Source organism: Stomoxys calcitrans, chromosome 3 (genome assembly GCF_963082655.1).
Source record: "Stomoxys calcitrans chromosome 3, idStoCalc2.1, whole genome shotgun sequence".
NCBI classification, from domain to species: domain Eukaryota; kingdom Metazoa; phylum Arthropoda; class Insecta; order Diptera; family Muscidae; genus Stomoxys; species Stomoxys calcitrans.
Window position 1 is genome coordinate 4,746,466 of NC_081554.1, and position 14,842 is coordinate 4,761,307.

Consider the following 14,842-nt stretch of genomic DNA (forward strand, 5'->3'; position numbering starts at 1 on the left):
TTTCTCTTGATATTAACCTTTGCCTAAATTTTCTATGGAACTGTGTGAATAAATTTTGGAAAAAAGTCTATGATATGTAGTGGAATCAATATCTTGCAGAACGTATTTCTTTGTCTGTCAAGAGATGGCTTTGCTTTTGGACTTCTTACTTAGTCCAAATTATCATCTATTCTACATTTGATCTCAAAACTGATGGTATTTCATCTGGTTTATGTCGGTACAGGCGTAGCTAAAGTAGTTATCAACATTCAGTGTTATCTTGTACTCATTTTACAGTCTTTGTTCGAGTTCCTTTTGTGTTGACATGGGTTTACTTGGCGTCTTGAAAATTTTCTCTAATATGGGCATAGTGTCATATCCACAGGCCATAGTATGCTAAGGCTCCAAACTTGAGGCTTAATCCTCATCAGCGTGTAGTCTTCGGTCTAAAATAGATTAGCTGGCAACCTATCGGCTCCCGCTGTCTGATTGTTTTTTCGCTGAATTACTGCTCGTATAAGGTAGAGATTAAACTCATTCATTCATCATTGAAGTAACAATCCTTGAAAGTTATGGGAGACGCTGTCAAACAGATTTAATGAAATGGAATAAGTGGCACATATAATCGATGACCAATATTTGCAACATTTGTTAGCCTAGTCAAATAATGCCCCATTAGGTGAGTTGGTCGTGGGTTCGATTCCTACCATAAGCTTTGGCATGTTGCTACCATAGTAAAAAGTTTTGCGAAAATTGTATGTCTTGCCTAGGTGTTACTTCTTAAATCTCTATTATACGGTATGTAAGTGTCTTGCGACTTGTAAAATTTAGCACATATAGAGTTGTACATGTCGTGTGATACAAATGAAACTAACATATGAAAATAACTTTTTAAAATAGTGAATGTATCTTTTTGTTTTGGAGCTTGCTCTATTCCTTCTGAAAAAAACATAAAGAACTGAGCCATTTTTGTTGCTACTCGGATGAAAACAACCCCAAATTTAATTGTTTTCACAAATTTATGATTTTTCACAATTTTAACAAGTTTAAGGCATACAAAATCAGATTTGCTCACATTTTTAGATTACGTCATACGAAAATATCATACAGGAATGCAAGCTAAAATTATGTGTTGTATGTAAATTGACCGTTTTGACAAACTCTTTAAATAACATGTGAATACATAAAGTGAAATGTCATGAGACAACTACATGTCGTGTAATAGCAGCTTTATTGATCTTTTTCTATGGTCAAAACTCCAAGGGTGGACTAGCCTTGATTGATTAACTGATGGCAACCCATAACGCCGTCTAATGTAACCTAATTAATGTACATTTCACTAGTTGTATGTTGCGAAGATCCACTGTCGTTATATCTTGTAATCATTACTGAAGATCTATCACTTGTCGATCTCTATTATCCATTGATTATGCTGATGCTTTCTCGATTTGTTGCTATCTCTGTATCATCCCGATGCAGACTTTCAAACAAATGGCTGGCTTTCCATCAAGTTGCTGTTTAGTTGAATAAGATGTGACGTTAATCATAAACCACATTTTATTACAATAAGAAACAACTTGTTGGCGAGCCAATTGTTTAAATGGTAAATCCGGCATATGACGTTGAATGACAAACTGCAGAGTGGACAAATGGCTAAGGTGAACGTTGACTTTCATTAGATGAAGCCCGTTTTAAAGCTTTCATTAAATGATATCTTATGTCTAGCAAGACTCTTAGATATTACTCGCCGTTTTCTAAACTCCGTATTGTTTAGAATGCCAACTTATTTCCCTTTTACCTTGCATTATTTAATTCAATTTGTTATTTTCTCTTTGTACAACAGTTTTCGAATAAAACTAACAACAACAAAATACGCACTTGACATGGTACCCTTCACAAAAATTCAAAATCATTTCGAGCGTAGACATTATTCTTGATGACCATCGATGCTAAAATTGAAAATTCATTTCAAGTTCTTTAGTGGCCCGCCTGTCTTATGCTCTGACAAAAATGACACTGAAACTAATGTTGAATGTGGCAAATGTTCTCAAACTTAAATAAATTAAAACCAAATAGAAAAAAGAAAACATAAATCCTAAAAACAACAAAAATCAAACAACTATATAATATTTATATATATATATATCCATCCATCTATTCTGTATATGCGTATATGCGGGAGATAATTTGTGTGCCGCTGATCTAAAACTGTCAAAAGTGTTTTTATTTTCGCAAATATTTTGCACTCAAAACCTTGAACTAGTTTTTATGTCAAAAAAAAGAAAAATTCAAAAGCAAAACATAAAAATCATAAATAAATAAATAAGAAATAAACTTGACTAAAAATTCAAACATAAAACCGAACATCTTACATATAAATGCCAACCAGCAACATGTCTTTTCGAGTATAGCGAACATTTTAATTCAGTGCGGCATACGCAATGTGATTTTAATTTGATACAAATTTAAAAACTTATTTTAAAAGAATTTAATTGCTGTATGCGGTGACAAGTATGTAAATATCAAGAGGATCTACACAGAAAAATATTTAAAATGACATAACATTTTTTCTATGGAAAAAGTTCCATAACAATTTTATGAACAGCGAGTAAAATTGTGCTTAGCTCGGCCGGGTTGAATCTTGGGTGTGATGGCATATTGGGTGTGATGGCTTCAAGGGCCGTGCGTTGGTATGTTGTATTTGAATCGTATTAATAGCGAAAACGCATCTATGATACAATTACCACTTTAACCATGCTCGACAACCCTGCTTATTAGCTGTACTTTTCCCAATGCATGTATTTTTCGAAAGAGAAACAAACAAAAATTGTAAAATTTAATTATCTCGCCCTAACAGGCAAAAAACTTAAAAAATGAAAAATTCGACAGAGCCCGGCCAGGATTCGAACCTGGGCACACGGAGCAACAGCGAGAGCCATTGCCATTGGTTTAGCGTTCGAATCCATGAATACAACTTCCAACAGATGAACAAACAAAATCATGTGTAGTACGGAAGAAGTGTAATTTGTCACAGACAGAATGTGTGTCATTACACAAAAATACATGCATTGGGAAAAGTACAGCTAATAGGCAGGATTGACGAGCTTGGTTAATGTGGTAGTTGTATCATAGATGCATTTTCGCTATTAATACCACTCAAATACAACATACCAACACACGGCCCTTGAAGCCAGCACACCTAAGATGGTTGAAAAGTCTTCTAACCAAAGACGAAACGCTTCCCATAGTGGTCATACAGCTCATGCAGCTCGTGGTTCATACGTCGGCTATATTCTCCGTTAACGCAAACTGATCCATATATTTTACGAAGAATTTTTCTCTCAAATACTTCAAGTACTGCTTCATTTGCTTTCACATGTACCCATGCTTCAGAACCATATAACAGCACGGGTAGTATCAGTGCTTTGTATAGAATAATCTTCGTCTTGTTTCTTGTTTCTAAACTGCTTACTTAGTCCAAAGTAGCATCTGTTTGCCAGTTTTATACTTAGCTTTATCTCAAAACTGGTGTTATTCGTTTCGCTTACGGCGGTGCTCAAATTAGTGGTTCCCAACTTTCTCCATTTTCTTTATATGCTCGGTTGTACAAGGTGTTTTGGGAGTTGAAACCATCCATGTCGTCTTATCTCCATTTACTGCCAGACCCATTTTCACTGACTCTCTTTCGATTCTTTCAAAGGCAGCAGTTACTTCCGGTGACCGACCTATGATAACAGAACACTATGTGCAGAATTTCAGGCAAATGGGACAAAAATTGCTGCTTTAAGGAGCTCAAAAAGTCAAATAGAAGGATCGGTTTATATGGGAGCTATATAAGGTTCTTGACCCATTTGGACCGTACTTGACACGGTTGTTGAAAGTCATAACAAAACACTACATGCAAAATTTCAGCCAAATCGGATGAAAACTAAGGCTTCTAGGGGCTCTAGAAGTCAAATCAGGAGATCGGTTTATATAGTAGCTGTATAAGGTTCTTGACCGATTGGAACCGTACGTGGCTCCGTTGTTGGAAATCATAACAAAACACTACATGCATAATTTCAGCCAAATCGGATGAAAACTGAGGCTTCCAGGGGCTCAAGAAGTCAAATCGGAAAATCGGTTTATATGGGAGCTATATCAGGTTCTTGACCGATTTTGACCGTACATGGCTCAGTTGTCGAAAGCCTTAACAGAACCCTATGTGCAAAATTTCATCCAAATCGGATGAAAATTGCAGCTTCCAGAATCGCAAGAAGTCAAATGGGGAGATCGGTTTGTATGGGAGCTATACCCAACTCTGAACCGATATGGCCCATTTGCAATCCCCAATTACCTACATTAATATTTACCATCCGTGCAAAATTTCAAGCGACAACTCACTGCCTCAAATTTCAGCAAAATCGGATAATAAATTTGACTTTTATGGGCCTAAGACCCTAAATCGGCGGGTCGGTCTATATTGGGGCTATATCAAAGATAAGATCTTGGAACTTAATGTGCTTATGGACAAAAAAGGAATCTGTGCAAAGTTTCAGCTTAATATCTCTTGTTTAAAGACTGTAGCGTGATTTCAACATACAGACGGACGGACATGGCTAGATCGTCTTAGATTTTTACGCTGATCAAGAATACATATACTTAATAGGGTCGGAAATGGATATTTCGATGTGTTGCAAACGGAATATAAACCTATCCTTCGGTGGTTGGATAAGAAAACAAATTAGGAAATTTTAAAAAATAATTTTTAATGAAATTCTCTCGAAAAAAAAAATAAAGTATAAACTTTTCTCTAAGTAAGCATTTTAAAAAAATGTTCCTTAAAATAAAATTTCAATAAAGATTCCCAAAAAAAGTTTGTTTTGCATTTTCTCCAAAAAATGTTTTCTATGATTTTTTTTTTCTGAAGAAAAAATGTCAATGAAATTTGCTTTAAAGAAACATTTTCTGTGAAGCTTAAAAATTTTACATCTAGATGGCGCCCAGTCCCTTGACTGGTCTTGCTTTTGGCAATTCCGCTTTTGTTAAAAATAATTTTTTTTCAGTGTATGTTATTTTTTGTAATAATTTTAAAATATTTTTTCTTAATTGATTTCGTTGTAATGTGCTTAATTATGCAACAATTAAGAAAGTTCTTCATTTCATATGCTAAAATATGCCTGTAATATATTGTTCTATTCAATATATATAATTATTTATATATATATATGCACGCCTTTTGTATGTTAGTTACTTGTGTGCATCTATGGTACGTCTATGTAATTATAGTTTTTTTTTTGGTGTCTTATTGTAATAACACTTTTTTGTTTACATTATTCCTTACTGTACACCGCCCGAGATCTCTGCGGTAGACGATGTTGTCGTCCATGTGATAGACTTTTTGGAAATTTGCCCATTTTCTTTGAAATGCTTTTCTTAATGGTCACCCCACGAGGTGTGTTCTTTTCACCGATGGCGGCACAAGTGACGTATAGACGAGGTACGTGGGTTGGGTTCATCATAAGTGGAGGACGATGAGATGGACGAATGGATAAAAATGGCTACAATGTAGTTGGTGATAATGGTGGGCAAAATAAAAAAAAAAAATTAAAAGGGGTCGTTGTTGTATGTCTACACAGAATTCATGAGAGAAAAAGGCAAATTGTCATAATGGGGGAAAAAACTAATGAATTGTAAATTTTTTATGCATTTATTTGTAAAAATATTTTTTTTTTTAATTTTCTTATTAAAATTTAACTAGATTTCCTTCTAAAATATTTTTTTTTGAGAAATTCTGGTTTTTCGACGATATGCAATGGTTTTCTTAACAAATTTTTGACCAACCAACCTTCACACCATTCTGTGAAATATAATTTTACCAAAAAAAAAATTTAATGAAATTAAATTAACTCCAAATTTTTAAATTCGAAGAAAATTAAAAATTAAGTTTTAATTTTTTTTTAGAAAATTAATACATTTTTGAAAATTATTTTTTTCTGATTTGGGTGGCTAATTTATAGAAAACACAAAAAAAAACTTAAAACTGAATATTAACAAAACTATCTACAAAAACAAGCTAAAAAATAATTTTTTTTTAAATAGTTTTTAATAAAGTTTTTATTGCAATAATTTTTTTGAGATTCCATTGCAGGATATTGTTTGGCTTAAGACCGGCTTTAGATTGTTTAATGCTTTCTATTCAAAGAATAGTTTAACAAAAAAAACATTTAAAAAGTCAGCAAAAAGTGTGCTGTTGCTAGAAGCATTTGGCTGGTTTGCTTTATCGCGATTTCATATCAGACCAAGAAAAATCATCAGAAGGATAAGTCAAATGGATCATGGGTGCTTTACAACCATTCCAACTAGAGCAAGTTGTAAAGCACACATCTGAATTTAATAGAAATTTCAAAGAAATCTATATTTAAATTTCGTAAAATAATATATATGGTTTGTTTTTAAAAATCCCATACTGTTTTGTTTATTCCACCTAACCTAACTAAACGAAATAGGAGCTGAATGGAAAAAATAATAAATGGAATAAAAAGTTTCGTAAAATAATATATATGGTTTGTTTTTAAAAATCCCATACTGTTTTGTTTATTCCACCTAACCTAACTAAACGAATTAGGAACTCAATGGAGCTTAAAATAAAAATATGGTACGAAAAGAACTATTGTAGCAGGATCAATTGCTTCAGTGTTCTGTATGACCATATTTTTGATTATTGAGTTAGTTTTTTCTCCAAAGTGGAGTTGAGCTTCATAACCATGAGAATTATGTTAGGCGGGAAGAATTGATTATTGAAATGTTACTGAAAAGAAATTGCCTGGGGAATAGATTCTTGGACATAGACATAGCAGTCATTGGTATACGTGAGAGAGAGGTGGTTCAACCTTCTTTTACACTACTATCACTCTCCTTATATCAAATAGAACACAAAAACCCCTTGTTTTTTAAAGTTAGGCAGAAAATGTGTTTTTTGCTTTGTAATAGCATTTGAGTGGTTTCCTAGATCGTGATTTCGTTTGGAACCACCCAAACTCGTCGGTAGGATCCGACCCTACAAAGTATATTTATTTCGGATCGTCCTAAAATTCTAAGACGATTTAAGTGTGTTTCCGTCTGCCCGTCCGTCTGCTGGTTTCACTCTACAACCTTAAATTGAGATATTGAGCTGAAATTTGGCAAGATACGTATTTTTGATGCACGCTGGTTAATATGGTTTAGATCGGACTATATTTAGATATTGCTGCCATATAGACCGATCCGCCGATAAAGGATCGGAGCCCATAAAATAATTTTTTATCCGATTTCGCCGAAATTTGAAACGGTGAGTTATTTTAAGCCTCCCGACATCTGACCTGAATATGATTCAGATCGGACTATATATAGATAAAGCTGTCATATAGACTGATATGCCGATTAAGGGTCTGACGCCCATAAAAGCTTTCATTATTACCCGATTTCATTGAAATATGAATCGGTGAGTTGTTTTAAGCCTCCCGCCATCTGACCTAGATATTGTAAAGATCCGACGATATTTAGATATAGCTGTCATAAAGACCGATATGTCGATTAAGGGTCTATAGCCCATAAAAGCTTTATTTGTTACCCGAGTTTGTTGAAATTTGAAATAGTGAGTTGTTTGAAGCCTCCCGACATCCGACCCAAATATGAGTCAGATCAGACTATACGGATATAGATGTCATATAGACCGATCTTCTAACTTTAACACGTTTTTACGGGTTTTGTGTTCCATTTGTAATAGAAGCAGATTACACTTTGGTCTGCAACCGGACAATATACTATTGTATAAAAAATTCTTCTTTAAAAAAAGTCTGCTTCTAGTAGAAATAGAAAAATACAAAAATTTTGGATATTTTTTTTTCAAAAATTTCTATATTTTAAAAGAAAGTTTTTTTTTTTAATTTCCCTTTTTTCAAAAATTTAAAAAAAATGTTTAAAGACTTAAGAAGTATACTCGGGAGTTTGGTTTATATGGGAGCCATATCAAGTTTTTGAGTGATTGGAACTAAACTCGGTACATATGTTCGAGAAGAAAATATACTCATGCAAAATTTCAGCCCAGTCGGATAAGAATTGAGCCCTCTAGAGGCTGAAGAAGCATATTCGGAAGATCGGTTTATGTGGAAGTTATATATGAGGTTTCAGCCAAAGCAGATAAGAGTTGCGGCCTTTAGAGGCTCAAGAAATATATTCGGAAGATCGGTTTTATGGGAGCTATAACAGGTTTTGGGCCGGTTTGAACGATACTAGGTATATTTGAAGGTCAAGAAATAAATTCGGGAGATCGGTTTTTTAGGAGCAATATCAGGTTATAAACCGATTAATACCATACTTGGCGTAGTTGTTGGAAGACAAAACAAAACACTTTATGCAAAATTTCAGCAAAATCGAACATTAATTGCGCACTCTAGAGACTCAAGGAGTCAAGAGCCAAACTGATCTCCTGACTCTTATCCGATTTTTTGCTCAGTGACTTCCACTATGGTCTTCAACATTCAAACCAAGTATGGCCTGAATTGGACCATAACTTGATATAGCTTTATTATTGGGTTGCCCAAAAAGTAATTGCGGATTTTTCATCGGATTTTTCAGTCGGCGTTGACAAATTTTTTCACAGCTTGTGACTCTGTAATTGTATTCTTTCTTCTGTCAGTTATCAGCTGTTACTGTTAGCTTGCTTTAGAAAAAAAGTGTAAAAAAGTATATTTGATTAAAGTTCATTCTAAGATTTATTAAAAAAGCATTTACTTTCTTTTAAAAAATCCGCAATTACTTTTTGGGCAACCCAATAGCATGGCAAATGTTATCCGTTATCTTTTGTTCGCCTATAAAGAGATACCAGGCAAAGAACTTGACAAATGCGATCCATGGTGAAGGGTTTTTAAGATTCGGCCCGGCCGAACCTAGAACACTTTTACTTGTTTTTCAAATATTTCCAGGACTATTGTTTTATTTCTTTTTGTGTCATAAAAATATTTATATTTCTATTATTTTCTACGCTTCAATTTCTTTGTTTTCATTTAAACGGCAAACAGATGTTAGTTTGTGTCGTTTGGGGCATAGGGTTTGCTCGACCGTGTTGCCATATCGACTGCGGCGGAAGGTGGTGTTTAGTATGGCAAAACAGATTTTCACAAGCATGTTTAAATGTTCAGCAGTTATTACAGTTGTATTTGCATTCTAATGACCAGAAAAGGCAAATGAAATATGGGCTTAAGACACGCATTCTCACTCACTCGTACGCATACAAAGTGCGGGTGCTGTCTTGCATTAGAAGGCATTAGAAATAGACCAGCGGAAGAATGCGTCCATTTACATTAAGTGTGGCGGCCTTTGCGTTACGTACCTTACTACTCCCTTTCTATTCCTCTCTTCGCAGCAAATTTTTAGTATAAATATTACCTGTAGTGTTAGTCCATGGCCCATTAGACGAATTATATAGAAGACTGTGCATTGCGGTTTTTATGGGCATTTTGTGTGTGTGTAGCGAACTTTCTTTGCATACACCCATATAGCAGCCAGCCAACACTTCAGTTCCACTTTTGTTTATGTTGCACATCATTTTGCTGCCTGGCACGCAGGAAATGCCTGTGGTCTAAATTTAGGAATTAGCAATTCTTAGATACCAAAACGGCGTATTTTAAATGTCTGATAAGAATTTTGAGTTCTTTATAATTTCTAGCATTTGTCGAAATGTAAATTATCTGCGAAAAATGCACATACATAAATAGGGGAGTGGGTGATTGGGCTGCTGGTATTGGTGTTGGTGGTTTATGGCACATATGTATGTACATATAGCATGTGTGCGTATATATTTTCCATTTCAATTCTTTGGATCCAAACCACAAAAACAACTACACACACCTACTCTCAGTGCTGTCCGTACGTACGTACAGTACCATGAACTCTTCACCCACATTGGTTAACACTCTCCTACCCACTCTATCAAGGGGTCTTTAAACAGCAAAGAAAGTCATTAAATCGCTTGTGGATTATTAAACTTTATAACTCTGGAACTCAAATACAACTATAGTATATATTAAAAAAACCCAGCTTTTATTACCAACATCAAAGACATTCAAGGTGGAGTATTTCAATAGAATACAAACAGAATCAATTCTAGAAAAGAAACTTTATAATATGTGGCTTTTATGGGGGTGTTTTTGAAAAGAGAAATATTAAATGTGGAAATTTGACATGTGTTGTACTCAGCGAAGAATAAAACTTAAAAATTACGAAAATTCTGGAAATAATTCTGAAACTTTCGATTGATTTATGATATCTTCAACATTCTTTTGCCGGTTAAGCGCTGAGAACCTACCTTTTTGGATTATTCTCTTAAAATTCGGCTAAAGATTTCTTGTAATCTTTACATTTTTGGTGTATAGTGTCTTTGGCAATGTTACTGATACCACTATGGGGAATCCTTTTGTGTAGCTGGCAATTTACTGAAGGGGTCTTTTTTGTCTTTTTCTCAAGAAGATACTAAAAACTCCTTTAATTTAATTTTTTACTAAAGACCTCTGATTATGCTAAAACTTTAAGGCCTACCTAAACGTAAGAGATCTGTCAAAATTTTAAACAAAAAACCTTGCTTTAAAAGGATTTCGTCAAAAATTTAAAATTTTTAAAACTTTTTATACTCACCACCGTAGATAGGGGATATATTAATTTAGTCATTCCGTTAGCAACAAATCGAAATATCAATTTCCGACCCTACAAAGTATATATATTTCGGATCGTCGTAAAATTCTAAGACGATTTAACGATGTCTGTTTGTCCGTCCGTCTATTGTAATCTCTCTAGAGCCTTTAAAAATTGATATATTGAGCTGAAATTTGGCACAAACACGTCTTTTTGATGCTGGTTAAGTTCTTGAACAGGCCAAATCGGACCATATTTGGATATAGCTGCTATATAGACCGATTTTCCGGTAAAGGGTCTAATGCCCATAAATGCTTTAATTTTCATCCGATTTCGCTGAAATTTGAAATAGTGAGTAGTTTTAGGCCTCCCGACATCTGAGGTCTATATCGGACTATATTTAGAAATAGCTGCCATATATACCAATCCCCAGATTAAGGGTCCAAAGCCCATAAAACTCTATTTTCTAACCAATTTCGCTGAAATTTGAAACAGAGAGTTATCTTAAGCCTTCTGATATCTGACCTAAATATGGATCAAATCGGACTATATTTAGGTATAGCTGTCATATATACCGATCTGTCGATAAAGGGTCCAAAGCCCATAAAAGCTTTATTTTTTAACCGATTTCGCTGAAATTTGAAACATTGTCTAGTTTTACGCCTCTAAACATAGGTTCAGATCGGACTATATTTAGGTATAGCTGAATACATTTCGCTGAAATTTTAAACATTGACTAGTTTTACGCCTCTAAACATAGGTTCAGATCGGACTATATTTAGGTATAGCTGCCATATATATCGATCTGTCGATAAAGGGTCCAAAACCCATAAAAGCTTTATTTTTAGCCGATTTCGCTGAAATTTGAAACAGTAAGTATATTTAGACCTCCCGACCCAAGTATGGTACATATCGGAATAAATTTATATATAGCTGCCATATGTACTGATCTGTCGATAAAGGGTCTGAAGCCCACAAAAGTATTATTTATTACCCGATTTCGCTTATCTTAAGCCTCCTGATATCTGACCCAAATATGGATCAAATCGGACTATATTTAGATATAGCTGCCATATAGCCGATCTCCCGATAAAGGGTCTGAAGCACATAAAAGCCCTATTTATTATCCAATTTTGCTTAAATTTGAAACAGTGTGTAGTTTTTCTTCTCCCGACATCCGTCCCAAATATGGTTCGAATCGGACTATATTTAGATATATCTGCCATACAGACCGATATACTGATTTCGGTGAAATTTGAAACATTAAGTAGTTTAAGGCCACCCGCCATCCGACCCAAATATGGTACAGATCGGACTGTATTTATATATAGCTGTCATATAGACGAATTTGCCGATTAATGGTCTGAAGCTCATAAAAGCTTTATTTATTACCAGATTTCGTTGAAATTTGATTGAACTTTATTTATTGATTGAAAGCTTTATTTATTACCAGATTTCGTTGAAATTTGATTGAACAGTGACTTATAATTATTAGACCCCTCAATATCTGTGTCGAATTTGGGTGCATAAGTCATCCAATTTTCACCGGATTGTGACGAAAGGGTATTTATATATACCCGAGATGGTGGGTAACCAAAGTTCGGCCCGCCCGAACTTAATGCCTTTTTACTTGTTTTTCCTATTTAAGAAAATTTTGCAGATTTTTGCCAAAATTTTGGGAATTCATAGATTGTACTTCTTTAGTAAAAATTTTAAACAAAAAACTCGCTTTAGAAGGAAATCGTCGAAAATTTACAATTTGTACAAAATTTTTCCCATTTAAGGAAATTTTGCAGATTTTTGTCAATATTTTACGAGTCGATCCAAATTTGCTTAAAATTTTAGCTTTGAGTAAATTGCCGGAAATCACATTTTTTAAACATTTTTGCCCATTTAAGGGTATTTTGGCGATTTTTGTCAAAATACTGGGAGTTCTTAGAACATTTCCTTATTTTTTCACTTTCTCATTAAAAAAATCATACTTTATGTTTAGTTGCAACTTTTTTGTTTGCCATCATTTAAAACAGTTGCTAGATAATATCCCATGATAATTAAACAAAACAAAATTAAATGTTATTTCACAATATTATGTACGGGTGTTTGCGAACGAATGTGTTTTTTTATATCATAAATATTCGTGTGACGTCCGTAAATGAATGTACATTTTAGCATTAGATAATATTTATAAAAATATAGCCATTATTTAACCAGCAACACTCTGTTTATGATATATTTTTTCACACCTCATTTAAATAAATTTTGTTGCAAAAACTTTTGCCATCGCGGCGTAAACCTTTTTGCAATCTTGCAAATATAAGGAAACGCAATTCTTAGAAAATTAACACATTTCTAAAAAAAAATGTTTTCTCTAATCTCTGAAGGGGTGTGTACTTTAAAAAATTAAGCCATAAAATCGAAAAACTTTTGTGAACTTTGAAGTGTTGTCGTAGTTTAGGTCAAGGAGAACACTAAGTAACAGTAGCACTGAAATTTAATCATATGGCGTTTCTCTAACATCGCAAGCAAGCATACATGGTCTACAACATTTCGATGCTAATGACAATGACCATTAGAAATATCGTTGAGGAGCGTGTATATTTGTAACTACAGCTCTAATGGTTGGGGTTAGTTATTGAAGTAATGGCTTATCATAAATTATAAGAGAAGGAAAAGTATCTTTTGGTCAAGGCCAAGTTTAATGGGCTATAATCAAAGTGTAAAAGATAAAAGAAAATATTTTCCTTTATCTGTTTGCGCTCTTTTATTTTGATCTGTAAAATATTTTCATGATTTCTCAAACAACTAGCTCGAGATCATATTCATAGCTTTCTATTTAAAGAAGAGCATAGCAAAGAACTTATAAAAGTTGAGAAAGTGTGTGTTATTATTCAAAACACTTTGACTGGCTTGGCAGATCATGATTTCTGATACGCCATGTATCTTTATCAACACCTTTGCCAAATTGATTAAGGTGATGATGATGCAGGTGACGGCAAAGATGGCATGGCGTATCAGAAATCATGATCCACCAAGTCAGTCAAAGTGTTTTGGGTAATAAGTTCTTTTCTATGCTATTCTTTGAATATAAAGCAATGCATATGATCTTGAGCTAGAAGTGGTTCGAAAGTTTTCAGTTTTTAATTATTTTTATTTTGTAAATAAAAATTAAATTTTGACATAGGGCTTGTGTTTTTGAATAATCCCATTTTATAATCGTGTTTTGTTAAAATTAATATTATGGAATAAAACCTACCTGCAGAAGTGAAAAATAATTGGCGAAACGTTGGGAGAAATTCAACAAAAACATAAACAACAGACTTCTTCAACCTGAACAACTTAACCAAATTATAGAATCCCAACCAAACCGGACTTGTAGTAAAGAGTTTCGCTACTTCATGCTTTGAATACCTGCCAAGCCTGGTGCGACAGGAGCCCTTCATCATAATCTTGCTTGGCTAAGGAAGAGTTTCCCTACCCAATCAGACGCACTTGAGAAAGAAGCAGCACAACCTTCCTTCACTGGGGTGTACAGCTGTTATTGAACTACTATGCCATATATGTGTATATATAAAAAAATAATAAAAAGTGCCACGGATAACTCAAAATTATTTCAACTCTTGTCGTTTCTGTGTTTTCGTTAAGAGTGAACCATACATGTCGAGGGGCAAAATACTGTCACTATTTAAAATTTCAGGAAAAACGCGTAAGTTCTGATATTGACTGTAATTGGTGCGAGTGATAAGGGATCTCTTCTTCTAAATTCTAAATTCTGGGTAAGAAATGCGGTTTTTGTGCGTTAAATGCCTTCAATCCGAAAAAGGGCCATATGACAGCTGCATACAAATATGGTCAGATCTGGTTGAGGTGTTGTTGTTGGTTGTTGAGGTGTCCATGCAAATCGCTGTATGTGTGTTCGCATACTCAAACATTTGCACAAATTTGCATAGATTGTTAATGGAAGTCGTTCGCGTACTTTATTTGCCAGCCGAAGAGAGCGGGAGAGTGCGTGAGAGCGAGCACGATTTTGAGTGTTTGGTAACTGAGAGCTTGCAAATTTCTACTGGAGTTTTTTTTCCCAGCAGCAAAAGAGAGCAAAGGCTATTCTTACGCTCCTGCAAAATGTTACTGGAAAAGTACGCTAAAAGACCTTCTAACGAGGAAAATGGTTAGTAAAGCGCATTTCGCTTTATTCAAACTCTCCACAGTTGTTCAC

General features: G+C 34.3%; 1 protein-coding gene across 18 annotated transcripts in view; it reads left to right on the top strand.

Annotated features, from left to right (window-relative positions):
• Positions 1-14,842, top strand: part of LOC106081285 (muscle-specific protein 300 kDa) — a 315,875-nt gene that overhangs the window by 78,686 nt on the left and 222,347 nt on the right. The window lies entirely within an intron of this gene.